Raw genomic sequence first — 16,174 nt, 5'->3', positions numbered from 1 at the left:
CAGTGGTGAGCAGGGCAGAGGGAAGGAGGGAGGGAGAGAATACCAAGTAGGCTCCAGCTCAGTGAAGACCCAAATGAAGGCTCGATCCTATGACCCTATGATCATGACCCAATCAAGAGTCAGGCATTCAACCAACTGGGCCACCCCGGTGCCCCTCATATTTTATTTTTTAAAGTAGTATCTACACCCAACATAGGGCTCGAATTTACAACCCTAGGATCAAGAGTCACATGCTCTACCAACTAAGCCAGCCAGGTGCCCCTCAGCTACCCCTTCTATACTGATTTCTCAGATTTTTACTCATTAAGCTTGGCTGCTCTACATATCTCTTCAAACAGAACATAACCAAAACCTTCACCTGTGCACCCAAACCACCTTCATATGCCAACCTAACTATCTATTAATCTCCCTATTCATAATTCTTCTAGTAACTCAGGCTAGACACCATAAATGTTTTCTATAAATCCACTCAGAGATACACCAAATCATTATGTTCCATCAAATCGCCCCCTTTAAGTGCTTCTCTTATCCTCCACCCTAATGCTGAACATCATCACTTATTGTCTGGATTATCTAACTGCTCCTAGTTGGTCTCCCTCACTTCAACCTTCCCTTCCTTGATTCGACCCTGCAGATTACCACCAGCTTCATTTCCCCTAAAACATCCCAAGAAGATTTAGCGGCCTTCCACTCCCCAAGAGACACTGAGTACAAAACATCCAGTCTGGAATCTTCCTCTATAACCTGCCCCGGCTAGGCCTTACATGGGCCAAGAACATCATTCTCAATCCCACCGAAGTAGTCCTGTCTTCTTGCAGGGAACTAACCAAATCTTTCAAGGTGCCTAAGAAATAATACCACCTCTTTGTCACCATCGGCAACCCTTCATCCCAGCCCCTCACCGCCCCTATGCAGTCATCCATATTTCTTTTGACATGTTTGCCTTCCTACCCTAACTTGTGTCTCTGACACCTAGCACGTACTAAGCAAAACACATGTGGAGTTAGAAAGATCCTTCTTTGCGAAACGATATCCTAGCCAACCATTCCAAAGTTCACAAAAATATTATGTTGGCAGAGACCCAGAAGTCTACTAGAACACTGATTAACCTCTGTCATCTACTGTAACATATATTAAGGACAAGCAGCTCTTATTTACAGCAATTTTTTAAATGTTTAAAGTAATTTTATTAATTGTGTTTATGATTCCTATCTTTTATTGCTTTTACTTTCCAAATCAACCAACATTTCCAGGAATGGCTAATTCCACCACGATGACTAAATTTCTCCTCAAGGGCTTTGCTCACACATGGAGCTTAAGTTCCTACTTAGCATGTTACTGATGTAGTTGGCCAGCCTGTTAGGAAATCTCATTATCACTGCTACCACAATGCACCAGAACCTCCACATGCCCATGTACTTCTTCCTCAGGAATCCGTCCATCTTAGACATGAGCTGTATTTCTGTCACTGTCCCCAATGCCTGTGTAAACTCTCTGACAACAGGGCCATTTCAACGGTGATTTCCAGTCTTTCTACTTTTAGTGTTTCACATTTAAAGCACCCAGTCAATCACACCCACTTACTACAGACAGAGGGTAGACTAATGAATTTATCACTTGGTTTGTTTCCAGATGCTCCACATTAAGCATCCCCAATCCCCACATCAGTCTAGCCCTTTAATAAGCCCTTCTTGAGAACATCTTTGGCTCTATACCAGAATCCACTCAGGTTAGCTGTTCCTAAGGGTCTTTGGGCTTAGAGTTAAGGAAAAGAGCAAGACTAAACTGAGCAAAGGGAGGAATGTGTAGAAGAAAAAAAATATACACAGGGGCACTTGGGTGGCTCAGCTGGTTGAGACTCTGACTCTAATTTTGGCTCAGGTCATGATCCCAGGGTGGTGGGACTGAGCCCTGCATCGGGCTCCGTGCTGAGCATGGAGCCTGCTTGGGATTCTCTCTTTCTCTCTCCCTCAGCCCCTCTCCCCACCTCACGTGCATGCTAACTCTCTAAAATTAAAAAAAATTTTTTTTTAAGTTAAAATTAAAAAAAAGAAACATACACAAAGTACTGTTTACCTTAAGTATCAAGCAATCAACCTACACCCCATCTCCCATATTACCAGTCAAGGACGACCCTTCCAAGCATTTATTCAACCCAGGCATTTTGGGAGTTATTTTAAACTGCCTTTAGGTTAAAATAGGGTTTGGGGGATTTTTAGAGATATTACTTTTAAGCAATCTCCACACCCAACGTGAGGCCTGGACCCGCAACGCTGAGATCAACAGTCACACACGCCCCTGACTGAGCCAGTCAGGCACCGCTAAAATGTTTGTGTCATTTTATAGACACGCCCTCTAATTAATCCCTAAAACCTCTTAAATACAATGAACAAAAAGAGCAGCATTCTGCTTTCTTAAAAGGCCTATATTTATGCATANCCCCATCTCCCATATTACCAGTCAAGGACGACCCTTCCAAGCATTTATTCAACCCAGGCATTTTGGGAGTTATTTTAAACTGCCTTTAGGTTAAAATAGGGTTTGGGGGATTTTTAGAGATATTACTTTTAAGCAATCTCCACACCCAACGTGAGGCCTGGACCCGCAACGCTGAGATCAACAGTCACACACGCCCCTGACTGAGCCAGTCAGGCACCGCTAAAATGTTTGTGTCATTTTATAGACACGCCCTCTAATTAATCCCTAAAACCTCTTAAATACAATGAACAAAAAGAGCAGCATTCTGCTTTCTTAAAAGGCCTATATTTATGTATAAAAGATTTTGCCATTTAAAAAAAAAAAAAACAGAACAAAACAAAAAGCATCGGGAACCTGGCTGGCTCAGTTGGTGGAGCGCGAGACTCTTGATCTCAGAATTAGAACTTCCTGCTCGACGCTGGGTGTAGAGACTATTTAAAAATAAAATCTTGGATATGGAGAACAGACAGAGGGTTCCTGGAGGGGTTGTGGGAGGAGGGATGGGCTAAATGGGCAAGGGGCCTTAAGGAATCTACTCTTGAAATCATTGTTGTACTATATGCTAACTAACTTGGATGTAAATTAAAAAAACTAATACTAATAAAATTTGTAATTTAATTTGTAATTTAAATTTGTAATTTAAATAAAATTTAAAAATAAATAAAATAAAATAAAATCTTGGGTTCCTGGGCGGCTCAGTAGGTTAAGCACTGGACTCTTAGTTTCAGCTCCTGTGCCAGGCTCTGCACTGATAGCACAGCACCTGCTTGGGATTCTCTTCTGCCTACTTTCTTTGCCCCTTCCCTGCTTGCGATCTTTCTCTCTCAAAATGAACACACTTCAAAAAAAAAAAAAAAAACTTAAAAGAAAACAAAAACAGGGCAAATGATACTAGCAAATACACAGAGAAATTCAAATGGCCACCAAATACATGAGAATGTTCACCCACACTAGCTATAGGAAAATGTAAAATTAAAGTCACAACAAAACAGTGCTTCTCTCACTGGACTGAAGAAAGAAAAATTCTCAATACCAAATGCAGACAAGGGCATATGTGGCTGATACAGCAGCTAGTAGCCACATATGGCTAATCCAAACTGAGATACACTGTTATGGATAAAAAAATACATACCGTATTTCAAAGTTTGAATAAAAGAGAATGCAAAAATCTCTCATTAATTGTTATTGTTTACTTACTGCAATGTTAATATATTAGATAAAATATTCTATAATTACCTTCACCTGCTCCTTTTGGTTAGCGTGGCTACCAGAAAATTTTAAGTTACACGTACGGCCAATATTATATTTACACAGGGCAGCACAGACATTGATACACAGCAACAGAAACTTCTGTATGCCACTGGTGGGAGCATAAATTGCTACAGCCACGTTGGAGAGAACTGTGGAAATACCTAAGTAGGTCGTACAGTGAAAAAAGCCTACAATTCAGCAATTACACCCCTAAGTATATGCTCTAGAGAAACCCTCACGTATATATACCAAAGACATGTAAATTACATTTTGGCACTATTGTTTACAAATATATTTACAAATATATATATTACAAAAATAATCCAAATGTCCATCCAAAGAGACTAGACAAAATGTATGTTATAATCATACAACGGAATACTACACAATACATATGCAATACTATTAAAAAGAGAGGAAGAGAGTAAGCAGGAAGAACCTTGCAAGAAGATTAAGTAAAAAAAGCAAACTGTATAAAAAAAGAATTCCCTATATAATCTGGCACAAAAACTCCCAAAATCTCCTAAAACAACAGTACAGGCTATTTAGACATAGATACATGCATGGAGATCATGTATGTGAGGGTAGGCAGGCACAAAATTCAGGAGAGTGCCTGAATTCAGGGCTTCAAGTACGGTGGAGTATCCTATGTCCTAAATTAGCTGAATAGTGGGTACTCTGGTGTTCATTATTCTTCATAACTTTTTATATCTGATATATTACTGTGTGCTTAACATAGGATTGCATGGACCGTGTACAACACCATACTTTACGGATTTGGAGACATCAGCAAAAATTTCACAATTTTCACCATGTTAAAAGCAGTTATACCTTGAAAAACATCAGGATGCAGCAAAAGCTACACATAAACAACTATTATATGAACAACAAATATATAAACACCACTTTTATACCACTACTGCCACTACAATGAGAAAAAGGGGACAATATATACATACTAAATCAGGGGTCAGCAAAACTTTTCTTTGAAGAACCATAAAGTGAATATTTGGGGCTGTGCAGAGCCATATGGTTTCTGTCACAGCTATTCAACCTGCTATCGCTGTGGGAAAGCAGCCATAGAAAATATGTAAATAAATGAGCATGGCTATGTTCCAATAAAACTTTATTTACAAAAACAGGCAGGAGACAAAATTTGGCCAACGAGCCACAGTTGGGTGACTCCTGTCTAGATACATCATTTTGTTCTTTTAATTTTTTTTTTTAATGTTTATTTTTGAGAGAGAGAGACAGAGTGCAAGTGGGGCAGAGGCAGAGAAGAGCGGGAGACACAGAATCCGAAGCAGGCTCCAGGCTCTGAGCTGTCAACACAAAAGCCCGATGCAGGGCCCAAATCCACAGACAGCAAGACCATGACCTGAGCTGAAGTCAGATGCTTAACCAACTGAGCAACCCTGGTGCCCCTAGATCCATTTATAAAAAAGAAATAATGGGGTGCCTGGCTTAGTCAGTAGAGCATACAACTCTTGATCTTGGGGCTTGAACTCAAGCCCCACAATGGGTGGAGAGATAACTCAAAATCTTAAAAGGAAAAAAGAAAAAAGGAAAGCAAGAGAAATCAGTAAATCCAGTAAAATTCTGAAGGAGAAATGGATTTTCATGGTAACAAAATATGCCAAGATATACCTGATAATCACCAAGGGGAAAATGTTACTTGTCCATGAGGCTATCTAGCAATCACCAACTTCACCTGTGATCAACCAACTTCACCTGTGATCAAACTTAGCCCCACAATCAGGCACCCTGTGCCTCTCAATGCAAAGGATGAAGCAGCATCACCTACCAAGCAGCCCGAGGAAAATGTTTTAACCTGAATTTAACTCAGTCTTTAGCTCTAATTTAAGAGCTTACAGAAGACAAAGGAGTAAGTTTTACACAAGACCTCAAAGAAATGTTTACAAAATAACCAGTCTTTTCAAAATGAGGGGTTACTTTTTAAGTAATGCTTAAATTTTAAAGAGAATTGAGACACAACAGCAAATGCAGCACAATAATGCATGATGTTTCACTGGATGTTGGTGACGAAGAGAAAAGCTATGTGAGTCGTTTCTGACCCAACTGGGGACATCCGCATAAGGACTGGGGATTAGACAACCGTGTTATGTATGCTGACAATATTGTGGTTAGGAAGAAAATGACACCTGGGGGGAGTAGATTCATGCTTAAGTATTGGGTGAAGTAACACGGTATCTACAATTTATTTTGAAATGTTCAGCAAAGATTATATAAAGCAAGTATGGTAAAAATATAAGTACTGTTGAATTTAAGTAGTGGGTATAGAGGTACCCAGTGTACCACGACAATGTTCTGTAGGATTAAGAATGTTCATAAACTAGTACAGCAGTAGATGTCAACTGTGCTTCTACAAAAGAATTTTTCCCAATAAAAAGGCAAAAATGCATTGATTGTTAGTTTATTAAATTGCATTTATCTACCTCCCCTACAAATACTAGTTTTAAGTCTCCCCTTGAGTTCTCAAGGTTATGTATCAAATTTGGCCCCCCCCAAAAAACTTCTAAAGTTCATGACCTTGATGTTTTCCAAGCATCTGCTTTCTAAAACCAGAGCAAGACAATTACAAGATACTCTATACTGCCATTTGATTTTTATACGTTCTAAAAAGGTTCTAAATATACAAAATATACCTATAATTCTTTCATAGCATTTTTACTTATTACCTTGTATAATTAATCATGTACATTTTATTCCTTTCCTCACTCCCCCAGACAGATTCAAATAATCTTTGTTCTCCACAGTGCCTAATGCTAGCAGACAATAGTAATTACTAAATAAAAGTTAAACAGATTTGTGTTCATACCTTTAACAAGTTAGGCATCCTGCCCTTGAGAAAGAATGCGAACCTCTCTCCTCTCTTCCTACTCCCTAGGCTACTCTCATTAAAAGATACTGTTTCTATGAAAACCTTTACTCAGCAGGTACTTACAGACACAATATAGATACATGGACAGAGCAGCAAAACTAACACAATTGTTGCCCTCTGGATTAATTTAGAGTCAAAAGGACCTCAAGATACAAGGTCCAGCCCTCTGCCTTAACTCAGGTAAAAATATTATATTGCAGATTAAAACTACTAAATCCTGGAAAGAATAAGTAACTCATGAAGTCACAGAACCATTAATAGTTTCTACAGGTGGGGCACCTGGGTGGCTCAGTGAGTTAAGCCATCGGACTCGATTTTGGCTCAGGTCACGCGTGATCTCATGGTTCGTGAGTTAGAGCCTTGCATCCAGCTCTCTGCTGGCAGCAGAAGCTTCAGATCCTGTCTCCTTTCTCTCTGCCCCTCCCCCCCCAAAATAAACATTAAGAAAAATAGTTTCTATGGGAACCCTAAACCGTGTCTTTTGCCTAGGTTCTCTTTCAACTTAGCATTTATCATGTACCAGAAACAGTAGTAGTCGTAGTAGTAATAACAGCAATAACAGAAGGTACTCCGATGGTAGTGATTATATGTGCCAGGCTCTATAGCAATGGCTTTACATGACTGTCTCAATCTAACAATGTTATAAAATATATAGTCATCTGGGGCACCTGGCTGGCTCAATCAGTAGAGCATGCGACTCTTGATCTCAAGGTTATTCGTTCAAGTCCCACATTGGGTGTAGAGATTACTTAAAATCTTTAAAAAAATAAGAATAAAATTTGAAAAAGTTATACATATATTACCATTCACTTTACAAATGAGAAAACTGACGTTTAGAAACATTAAGTAACTTGCTTTAAGTCAGCCATTTACGGAGTGGTGGGACAGCAATACAAACCCAAGTGGTCTGACTTGAGAGTCAATGCTCCCAATCCTCCTCCTCCTTCTGGAGCTTTTTCCAGAAGCATAATCTGCTCCAAGTATAAAGCCTTCTTACACCTAATGAACACTTACAAACATACACAAGTAAACTGCAGCATTAACTAAATGCATAAAGTAGCAAAAACTCAGAAATGTATACCTAAATGAGATGTCTCATGCACATGTGTGAACAAGTAATTCTCACCTAGATCTGTGGGTATAGAATGCTTTTCATTCACACGTGATTAAGAAGGATTTTATGATTATCAAGGCATTACTCTGAAATAATAGAGTTAAGGCCTAAAAAAACATGGCCTCCTAATGTCATCACCATTTAGCCAACCTCTCTGACCATTTTTCAACTGGTCTACTCCTGAAGCTACTGCTATACAGCATCTCCCAAACTTTGTTAGCCATGGCATCTTCTGACAACCCATTAAATGTCATACTTTTGTTAGACTGGTTTTCAGTCCTTGTAAAAATGCAGAAGCAATCTTATTCCAGCTAGCTCTCTGAAATTAACTATGCAACTCTTCTCCTTTCTATTTAAAATATACCTTATACTTGACTCCATAATTTGCCCATGCAATATATGCCTGAACAAAAACAAAAGACACACCTACAAGAATTCCGGTCTGTAGGGCGATCATAAAGTCTGAAAACAGAGGTATTATTTTAATATTCTATACTGTAACACTGACTAACCACGTACGGTGGACGCATCTGTTCCCAGACCTGGTGGCCACCCTGTACTTAAATAAAAATCAAGTAAGCACACACAGAGGCAGAAAAATCAACACAAACCAAAAGCACAAGAGAAGAGCAATAAACCTGAACCTAAAACACAGACATATCACTGAGAAAAAGACTCTAGGTACAGGATAAGAGCAATAATCCAATCTAAATCATCACTAATCCTCCCAAACCTCCACTTCCTTTACAAACTAGTTAGATTGCATAAGAAGAAAACAAAGAAAGGGAGGGTATAACTGCAAGCTATTCTATATACTAAGCCAAAAGTTATCATTTCACTTTCACACTTTACTTCAAAAGACTCCCGAACAGATGACAAGAAAGAAATGAAACTCCATCCTCACACTTCGGCTCTTCAATCACCAAGGCTTCAATAAAATTCTCTACCATATAAATGAAACCCGTTACAAGAGATAATTTAGACATCAAGTAAGGCTTCATTGTTTAACCTAAACTATAGGCACATACTTCCAAAAGTTAAACAGCTCAGTGAACCTGCTCTGACTCAGAGCACTGAATTTAATATACTCAGAGTTCAAATTCCTCTGCACATCAGCATTTTGATAAGTGATACAGTTACCAAAATACATTAACAGTGAAACTAGTAATTTGAGGGCTTAATTTGGGCACTATAACTGAAGTCTCTTAGGTCATGAATGGAACCAGTGTTCATTTTTGTATTGAGGCACTGAAATAAACACAAGTTGATTTGCTTTAAAATAAAAAAAAATCTCAATTCACTGCAGCAAGCGAGATCACATGAGGGTCTGACTCAATGCCTCACAAATGAAAGCAAAAGACCATTATGTATTAAAATGAAAACAAAGATCAAAGATCTCTCCTGCTTCTCATAAGTGTGCAATGGTTGAGTAAACTGTAGAAGAGACATCTTTACCAAACTGGATCATCACTAGAAAAGGTACATAAGGGAAAGTAGAAAAATAAGCGCCTGCTTCATATCTAAGTGCAGTGAGATACCCTCATGCAGAAATTTACCATGCAGGAAAAACAAAGGCACAACTTCAAGGTATACATCACACGTTTAGAATTAATAAGGGAAGCAGTAACAAATACATAGACCAAGTTTAGCGCAATAAACTAAAGAGACAGATTGGCTCCATCAGCTATCTTCAAAAGAACTGTCAAATAACCAGAAAACAGAAGTAGCAGTCACAAATCAGTGACAGGGGCACCTGGGTGGCTCGGCTGCTTAGCGGTTCAACTACTGAGGTCATGATCTCACAGTTTGTGAGTCTGAGCCCCACGTCAGCCTCTGTACTGACTGCATGGAGCCTGCTTGAGATTCTCTCTCTTTACCTGCTCCCGACCCCCGTTCTCCCTCTCTCTCAAAGATGAATAGAATAAACTTTTTAAAAAACGAATCAGTGACAGTGTTTCCAGCCACTAAAGGCCAATCACTCATGTTTCCGATATACTCACAAAAGAACAAAAGCAGCAAGAGGGTCTTTTCTAAACACAAATGACCACATCTGTCTTAGAGGTACACTGCAAGTTACTCAAACCAATCTTGTTAACAAGTCCTGTTTACGCTGTTCCTATTATCCTACCTTCTCCCATTTTCCTGTCTAGCAACTCATCTATCCAAGGCTGGACAGTAAATGTAAGCACCTGAAGGCACCAGCTTCTAGCGGGATCTCTTTTCCCTTGACTCACCTCTTAAACTTTGCTACAATATTTCCCCCTTTCTACTTCCTCTTTCCATGTATCAGTTTTTGTCTAGTTACAGAAAAACTCTTCTTCCCTCTTTTCTTTTCTTCCCTCTCTTTTGTTAATAATATTAAAGTTCTAAGGGCACCTGACTGACTCAGGGGAGCATGAGACCTTGGTCTCGGGGTCGTGAATTCAAGCCCCACATTAGGTGTAGAGCTCACTTTAAAAAAAAAAAAAAAAAAAAGTAAAGCTCTAATCATAATTTTTTTTCTAATCATGACTTCTAAGTGTAGTAGAGAAAACACAATACAGCCCAAATTTTCCACTCCTAATTTCAGCCATCCACAAAGAGAGCACAGTTGTAATGTAAACTGAGGACATGTGTGTGCCATCAGAATGTAAAATCTACGAGGGCAGGGAATTTACCTCCAGCCAGGAATGATGCTTTGCATATTGGAAGGCACTCGGGGAATGCCAAAATAATGGTTGGGGGTGGGGTGGCTATCAACTCAAAGCTATTAAACTACGTGGAATTCTTTACTTCTCAGTGGGTTGGTAGCCTAGAGTAAGTAAAAGTAATGGGAAGCCGCTCATATCTGAACTTGGTCTCCCATACATTCTATCATTTAGAGTTGTTTTTGAGTTCACCATTTCCTTTTCGTAAGGGACTAAGGGCCACCTGCATTTAATAGATAACACCCTTCATTAACTCCGACTTGAGTGCTTTAATAAGAAGGGGGAAAGAAAAATTCTTTTGTCAAGGTAAGTTAAATGACCCATAAGCAATATGGACACTCTGGAGATTCTCCTAGTTGTGAGAACATCTATTAACTACCCCCTTTTCAATGTTAAAAGAGTATATGCACACATACCTACATCAAGAAAATTAAATGCAATTAGACTTAAGGATCAGGGACATTACTCTCAAGCTTTAAAGTGCTTTGAAATTCTTTAGAATTTCACAAATTACTCTATCCTTTATCAAACTTGCTTCGCAGGTGTGCACTATCACACAAAATCTATTCATTGAGGGTTTTTTCCTTCTATTACACATATGATTAAACCTGATAATATGACCACATTTGAAAAACAGAAAAACAGTTTTCCACAAAGCAAAAGGTTTTTCATGTTTCTATCATACAAATGTACTTATCATCCACAACCTATTTTGAAGTGGGGGACAGTCTGTATAGACGAAAAGCACAGCAATATAGAGACCAGTCTATCCTGCCTGCACCACTGCCAATAACTGGTCCCATCTCTAAAAGTATNAAAATAATAAAAGTACGACAAGCTCCTTAACCTTCAATGGAAGTCTTCCAACCTTCATATCCTTTAAATATCTCTCTCCTTTAAATATCAGACCATGTTAATAGTCTTTTGTTCAAAGGGATGTAAAACAAACTTTTCAATAAAGGTTATGTTTCCAAATCTCAAGGTCTTTAGATTTCAGAAAGAAATCAACTTAAAGCCAATAAATGTAATATTGATATTTCAACATACTCCCAAAAAAACACTTCTGAGTCCATTTTTAGTAAGTTAATATTAAACTATTTAGTAAATGAGGGGAGCCTGGCTGGCTCAGTCAGTAGAACATTGTGACTCTTGATCTCAGGGTCATGAGCTCAAGCCCCACGTTGGGTGTGGTGCCTACTTAAAAAGAATAAATTAAAACACACACACACACACACAATTTAGTAAATGAAAAAGAGCTTTAAATTTGTAAACTGTGCTTTAAATGTTAACAAACCATGTTAAATTTGTCTAAATATAGGGACAAATTAAAATACCACAATTGATTGTTAAACTACTGGGTTCTTGAACTTAAGTAAATTATTAAAAGGGTATCATTATAAAAGGTGTATGTTATGCCAAGAAATAATAAGATATTGTAGATGTGGTCACAAGTTAGCTGCAGTTAAAAAAGAAAAATACTTACTTAAGAACTCCTCTGTGTCATGACTTACCATAATTCAGAACAAAATGTTTAGGTCTGTTATTTAATATCAAATTGCAAGGGAGAAATAAAACACCCTGAAATCTGAATGAAAACTAAAACGAAGGAGGAGGAGCTACCTTATGCTATTTGTTTCCAAGGTTGTTAGATGATGCTAAAAACGGAATCTCTTGATCTTTATAAAATCTGAAAATTAACTATAGTATGTACACTACACTTCAGGAAAACTTCATTACGTCAAGAAGTTATAACATTTTTTTTTAATCATAACACTGGTTCAACTACCTGATCAAACCACTCAAGTTAGTCTACTGGTGGTTTTCTTTGGGGGGAAGGAAAAGATATAGCTTAAACACTGAAAAGTGTAATTCAAGTCAAATCTACACAAAGAGGTTAAACCACATTAGACATGTTTCTTTTGAGGGGCGCCTGGCTGGCTCAGTCAGAGCATTCGACTTCTTTCTTTAAAGTTTATTTATTTTGAGAGGCAGAGAGAGAGCATGCACATTCACGAGTGGGGTACATAAGCAGAAAGAGAGAATCCCAAGTAGGCCAGCTGTCAGCCCAGAGCCACTTATGAATAGTGAAATCATGACTTGAGCAGAAGTCAAAAGTCTAATGCTTAACGGACTGAGCCACCCAGGTGTCCCTGGAACATTTGACTCTTGACCTCAGGGTCGTGAGTTTGAGCCCCACATTGGGTGTAGAGATTACTTAAATAAACAAAACTTTAAAAAAAAAAAAAAAAAAGAGGGGCACCTGGGTGGCTCAGTCGATTGAGCCGACTTCAGCTCAGGTCATGATCTCACCGTCTGTGGGTTCGAGCCCCGCATCGGGCTCTGTGCTGACGGCTAGCTCAGAGCCTGGAGCCTGCTTCAGACTCTGTACCTCCCTCTCTCTCTGACCCTCCCCTGCTCACACTGTCTCTCTCTCTCAGAAATAAATAAAACATTAAAAATTTAAAAAAAAAAAGAAATGTTTCTTTTGAAAAAAAGATTCCAAAATGGCTAATTAGAGATATTAGCATACTTAAATTAGTCTAAAATATCAAAAGTTATCTTCTTTTAAATCAACGTTTTGGTATCAACAAAAACAAGGATAAACAAAGATTATGAAGTACTTTTTTCTTCACCTATAGTTGTTAGATCAGTATATGACAGTTGATACAAAAACTACGAAACCCAGTATTCCACCAAATCCATCCTACTTCCCTTCACTGTTCAGTCTGAGTACAGGATAGTGAGATGGAACGTAGGTTACATTTCCAGGGTTTACCTTGTTTCTGAGAATTTTATCTCCTATCCCTAACTAATCGGTCCTCTTAATCCACAACTCTACTGCTATGATATATAAAATATATTCTACAGTAAAACTTTAAAGCTGCTAATATGTTATTTCGTTTTGACCCAAATTCTGAAATTAGTTCATTAAGAAAAAAAATAAAAAGAATCAAGTACAACGTGGGGGGGATGGATATCCAGAAATAACCATAATCCCCCAAATTCTCTTCCTGCTAACCATAATTTCATATTTTATGCTGAGTATTACTTGGATAAACTTTGCTATTTGAATTCTGGAATTGAAAACAAGTTTATTCTAATTCTGACACTGTCAGTTGTTTCTCAGCTCATTTTTGTTTAAAATCAGTGAACTGTGAAAGGCATATTTCACAGAAACAGTAAAACACCGTATGCTGTATTTTAAGGAGTTAACTTTATATTCATTTTATTAATTTCTTATGAAACACCACCAGAGATGGAATTACACTACTTAAGTACTCTCTATTCTAGGTAGTATCACAAGATACTTTAAAATAGTTACATGTAATATACAAATATTCACACAATGTAGACAGCATGGGTAACTAACACCAATGAGAGTGTGGGGAAAAAATTCACTCTCAGTATCATGTGCAATAAAAGAAATGTTTACCAACCCATTTACAAGGGCATGTTCACAATCATTCCACCACTGGCTCAGTTTTTAATGAATCTCCACAATCCCTTAAGCCACACTATGGCAAATTCTACTCTTCAACGAATGCCACGAGACAGTCTATCAGCATCAAATCTTAATTCAAAAAATTTCGTAAAAAAGGGGCATCATAGGGGCGCCTGGGTGGCTNCCCTCCCCAAAAAAAAAAAAAAAAATAAAAAAAAAAAAAAAAAAGGGGCATCATAGGGAAAAAAATGTACATTACAGGAAGACGAACTTTCAACAAGAACACCTTTATCTGCCCCCTTGTCCACTTGTGAATCAGATATCCTTAGAAGCACAGCTATTTAGACATACCTACCATTCCCTCAGATGACGTAATCTCTGGGGATTTGGTAATTATGATATGTTAATGAATAACATAAAGTAATATTTATTGCCATGACTATCAGAAAACTTTAAAAGCTTTCACCTATTCCTGGAGTCTCCGCAGAAATCAGACACCTGGTATGAGAAAACAGGCGGTGAGAGCTCTGCTGGTCACTTCTGAGAGATTAATACAACAAGAACAAATTCCATGGATCATGTACAAAAAACGGAGGAAATTTTAACTAATGGGTACGGACGATCACATAAAAACACTACTCCATGCTGATAATGCAATATAAAGGCCACTGCAGAAACTGTGATAAAACTTTATGAGAGCAAAAATACACGAAGAGAGAAAAACACACAACCCCCATTTACAAAAGGCACTGAGAGAAGCAATGAAGCACAGTAAAAATCAGGATTACCCCTGACCCCCCCCCCAAAAAAAACACAAAACACAACAAAAAAACCACTGTTCTAAATACTAAATTTTGAAAGTTCAACTGAAACAACACATTGCCCATTCAGGAGGCCTACAAAGATATTTCTTTTAAAAAAATGACCACTTTAATAGTAGAACGTCAACCCTACTTTTTTTTAAAAGCCTGTCCACTTGGAAAAGACTATAATAACAATTAGACTAACTTGTCTCTTTTTATTTAGAAATGCTCTGTTTAAAAGCAGGCCAACAATAGGAACTCAGCTATTGCACAACAGAGAAAGTAAATGAAATAATGGCCATTAACATGCAGTGTTGATGGCGCGCTGCTCCATCTCCCAGAGCAGAGGGACTCCCACTATCTACCCTGGACAACTTAGCACTTCTACATCCGTGCAGTAGCTCAAATAAAATGAGTTCCTGTGTTAATCCCGCAATAAACCTCAGTAATTCTCACATCACAGTTGTAAACGTGTGTTAACAGAAAAAGAATGTTTTTCCCAAAATAGCTACATATCACTAAGACTACACAAATTCCTAAATAATCCTTTTACAAGCCTCCTGCCAACTTTATTTTGATACATTAAACATGTGGAGCCTATTTTAAAAGGTCTTTAACTGGGACTTCATGAAAACAGCTTCCTAGTTGTTCCTCTAATGTCTTCTTTCTAAAGTTTTCACGTTGTTTTTACGCCGACTTGAATACTGATGATTCTGGGCCGACTATCAAATGCTTCAGAAGCAGTTTTGCCAAATAAGATGGGCAAATGTTCTAGATCTGCCAAACCGGACAATCAAGGTCAGGCAACTTAAAAAATGAAATAACTTATTTCCACCATTCATTGAGCCCCTCCTTTTTAAAACTGCCTTGGTATTTTTCTCACTTTTAACGTTTAAGAATACAACCTAGTTTTGAAAGGATATTGGACTCAGTTAAATTACTGAAAAAACGGATCTGCCATTTAAAGCTGGTTAGTCTACTCTTAATGGGCCTCTGGAAGTTTTGGGGTACTGATGGCAGAAGTTTCATTTAAAAAACTTCTCTGCTGAAAAGAATGACATCCGAAGAGGATTACTGGGGAAGGCAGGAAACAGAAGCCCGGAGTCAGCTGAGAAGAGAAAGAAGCGATTTAGAACTACTAAGGAAGGAGGTGATGAGATGCATAGAAAGAAGAGGGAGATAGAAGATTTAACAAGGAAGTGAAGTGGAGCGCAGAGTGGGGCAAAAGCTGATGAGGAAACAAATGGAAAAAGTAGGGTTTTCAAATAGGCATGATCCAGGAAGGGATGAGTTAAAGCCTGGGGTAGCCCTAGCCCCAGTGCTTTGGTGTGAAAGAGATGCTCGCAGTCTGAAGCAGAGAACAGGGGGTGAAGCAGTTTACTTCCAGGCGTTGGAGCAAAGTAAAATTCCCTGCCCCGAGCCTCTCCCAGCCTCGGCCGAGCGCGGAGGCGGCGGCTGGGGAAGGGGCCTACCCAGGAGCCAGGCCCGCCCCTCTGC

At 38.5% G+C, this 16,174-nt stretch overlaps 1 protein-coding gene across 1 annotated transcript in view; it reads right to left on the bottom strand.

Annotated features, from left to right (window-relative positions):
• Positions 1 to 16,174, bottom strand: part of PPM1B (protein phosphatase, Mg2+/Mn2+ dependent 1B) — a 93,935-nt gene that overhangs the window by 76,889 nt on the left and 872 nt on the right. The window lies entirely within an intron of this gene.

This window comes from Crocuta crocuta, unplaced genomic scaffold (assembly GCF_008692635.1).
Source record: "Crocuta crocuta isolate KB4526 unplaced genomic scaffold, BGI_CrCroc_1.0 scaffold118, whole genome shotgun sequence".
Classification (NCBI taxonomy): domain Eukaryota; kingdom Metazoa; phylum Chordata; class Mammalia; order Carnivora; family Hyaenidae; genus Crocuta; species Crocuta crocuta.
The sequence above is the reverse complement of the archived record's forward strand: the minus strand, read 5'-3'. Positions and strand labels throughout refer to the sequence as shown.